This window comes from Clupea harengus, chromosome 22 (genome assembly GCF_900700415.2).
Source record: "Clupea harengus chromosome 22, Ch_v2.0.2, whole genome shotgun sequence".
Classification (NCBI taxonomy): Eukaryota; Metazoa; Chordata; class Actinopteri; order Clupeiformes; family Clupeidae; genus Clupea; species Clupea harengus.
The window spans coordinates 13433969-13437235 of record NC_045173.1 but is presented as its reverse complement, the minus strand read 5'-3'; the positions used below and the strand labels follow the sequence as shown (position 1 = coordinate 13437235).

At 47.3% G+C, this 3267-nt stretch overlaps 1 protein-coding gene across 4 annotated transcripts in view; it reads right to left on the bottom strand.

Moving 5' to 3' along the window:
- Positions 1-428, bottom strand: part of tle2c (TLE family member 2, transcriptional corepressor c) — a 20747-nt gene extending 20319 nt beyond the window's left edge. For all 4 annotated transcript variants that reach the window (XR_004162830.2, XM_012815316.3, XM_012815317.3 and 1 more), the window contains exon 1: positions 1-428. This exon is cut by the window's left edge and continues 405 nt beyond it. The gene's annotated coding sequence lies outside the window, so the exon portion shown is untranslated.
- Positions 429-3267: the final 2839 nt, after the last annotated feature.

The following is a 3267-nucleotide window of genomic DNA, read 5'->3' as shown; positions in this document are numbered from 1 at the left end:
TCCCTCTCGTTCTCTCTCTCTCTCTTTACCGCGCGCTCGCTCTCTCGCCTCTCCTCCATCACTGCTCCGCTTCGTTCCGCGCGCCCCCCCTCGCCCGCCTCGCCAGCCAGGAAAACATAAACACGGCCAGCCGTCTACCCCCACCCCACCCCCCACACTCACACATCCAGGAACAGAAACACTCTCTTCTCGCTTCTCTCTCTCTGTTTTCTCTCGTCCTCTCTCTTTGAAACACTGCCAAAAAAGCCAAGCGGGGAGCTGTAGAAAATCTAAAGATACAGGAATAGTGAGCGAGTGATAGAGAGGGGAAAAAGAGAGGAAGAGGGAGGAGAGAAAAAAAAGAACAGCAGGTCAGTAGCTGATCCACTGGGCTTTTCAGCAGCAAACCCCAGCCTGTATTATCCTGTGCCTCTCGGCTGCACATGAACTTGGCAGCAAGCTAAAGCTGCTTTTAAGGTGGCGCCGCGGGGTTGCTGTGGCTCACAGGCGGATACGCTCCAGTGTACATGAAAGGGTGGTGAATCTCACGCTAAAAACTGAACACATATTTCCTCCATACCGTCTTAAATGTTGACGCTGGTGGTGCAAGAGGAGAGGGCAAAAATAATGTGGTGATCTCTGCTGAAAATTAAATTGTGTGGCGGGAATTATTCCCGACGACCTTAATTTTTCTCTCCGGGTTGAGGTCTCCCGATGCTCTCTGTGATTGGTCGGAAAAGGAACAATAACAGACCAATGAGAGGAGAAAGGTCCCCACGTTGGGTCATGACAAAGTTTGTGATCTGAACCAATCCCGGATCCAGAAGAGAACGCCTGGAACTGCGGGTATTGTAGTTCGTCACCTTCTCATCCTGTCCAGTGTGTGGATAATGTCTGTGTTATCCTGGCCTTGCATGCTTCGATCAAACACAATGCTCTTCGTCAACACAGTGGTTTGGCTATAGTGTAAACCCAATCTCCTCTATCCTCATCTACTTTTTCTTTTAAAAAGGAGCAGAGATGAAAAATATACACATCTCATTTGCATATGACCATTAATATATTCACAAGACCCCCCCCCCCCCCCCTCCTTTGCGATATACAGTTATGCACCACTCTTGTGTCAATTCTGCAGCGACTCTGTGTTTATCTGCAAAGCTGCACACCAACAAGCCTTCAGCCCAACAGTCAAGCTACCACCAAAACACCCCCACCCCCCACTGCTGATGTGGAGCAGAGGCAGTCTGTCCCTCACAGCTCTGTGCAATCTCTCCAGCTCTTCCTAAATTAGTTAACCTGCCATGACATCATGCCAGGTCATCAGGCTAGCAATGATTAGGGTGGGCGGTGGGTGTGTGAGTCGGGGCGTTTGATGACATCATCCACTCATTCATCTGTGTTCTAACTGGGTGGTGGGTGAAGGGTTCGGGTGATCTGTGGAGATGTGCAGCTTCCCGCCGGACCATGATACACGTCAGAGCAGAACCAGATGTGTGTCCGAGGCAGATGCAGCCCGGAAAAAATATCAGTATCTACTACTGCTGATGGAACAATTAGGAAAATGTAAAGCATGCTGGTCATTTGCAGATATGATACCTATAACATGCAGAGAGTGGGAGATAAAGAGACAAAGATAGACAGAGAGAAGGAGAGAGAGAAAGAGAGAGAAGGAGAGAGAGAGAGAGAGAGACAGCCGAGAAGAAAAAAAAGAGAGAGGCAGAGAGAAAGTCCAGCTGCTCTGTATTGTATGAGTGATGGCAGCTGTGGCGAGGAAGTCCTCCGAGGAGGAGTGATGCAAACCATCAGTGTGTGTGTGTGCGTGTGTGTTTGCGTGTGTGTGTGTGTTTGTGTGTTTGTGTGATTGTGTGTTTGTGAGTGTGTGAGTGTGTGTGAGTGTGTGTGTGTATGACTATGTGACTGCAAGAGCGAATGAAATTCAGACTGAAGGAGAGCAGCAGAGTGACAGCAGGAGAAAGAGAGAGGGAGAGAGAGAGGGAGAAGGGGAGGGAGGGAGGGAGAAGGGGAGTTTGGGAGGGAGAAAGAGAGGCCATCTTGAATGGGTACTGTGCAGTCGACAGCAGTCGGCCATGGGTAATGTCTTTATAATTAAGATATGACAACAGAACATAAGGGGGAGGAGAAGAAAGGGAGGGAGAGAGAGAGAGAGAGAGAGTGTGTGTGTCTGAGAGAGAGGACAGGAGAGAGAGAATCAATGGGAGAGAGGGGAATAGAAAGAGGGGAATAGAGAGAGACAGAGAGAGAGAGAGAGAGAGAGAGAGAGAGAGAGAGAGAGAGAGAGAGAGAGAAGAGAGCACAGTATTGAGCTCATGTCAGAGTGAGTGTGTGAGATGAGTAGCCAGTGGCATCCAGCAGCTCTGACAGAGACCCTCTTTACTGCTCATAACGATCTGTGGCAGTCACTCACTCACACATACACACACTCACTCACTCACACACACACACACACACACACACACACACACACACACACACACACACACACACACACACACACACACACACACACACACACACACACACACACACACACACACACACACACGTGCACGCACACACAAGCACATACACAAATACATGGTACGAGATAGCGTGAGAGAGAGAGAGAGAGAGAGAGAGAGTGCCTCAAGGTGATATGCATAGAAAATGATGGACAGATAGGTACACATACATCAAATAGATAGATAGATAGACAGATAGATAGATAGACCCAAGAGTCAGACAGGCACAGAAAGAAAGAGAGAGAGGGAGAGAGGCCGACAGACAGACAGACAGACAGACAGATAGACAGATAGACAGTGAGTGTCTGTGTTCTTACTTTCTCTCTAGTTTGACTGGATATACAGCGATAACTGACATGATGCATTCCGGCATCCAAACGTATAAAAAAATCATCTAAACCATCCACCCAATGAAAATATTTAATCTCTTACAGGGATTACTACAAGGGTATTAAGTAAATTAAAATGACATAAATAACTTACAACATTTTGTAAAAAAAAAAAAAAGAGCTATTTTTAATTAGAAAATAAGAAATATCCCTCTGCAATCCTTAAAGTCATCATTCCCAACAGATAGATGTAGTTTAGATAAATGTAGCCAAGAAAGTACCTTTTCTGATGGCTGTTATTGTTGTAACTGCTCTGATCCACACTTGGCACTGATCTGGCCCTGGTCTGGCCCAGAGGCTTTCCGCTGTCAGCTGCTATGTTAGTTAAGAGCTCCCTTGCGTTTGACAGGAAGAAGGATGGAAGGAGTGGCTAATTACTC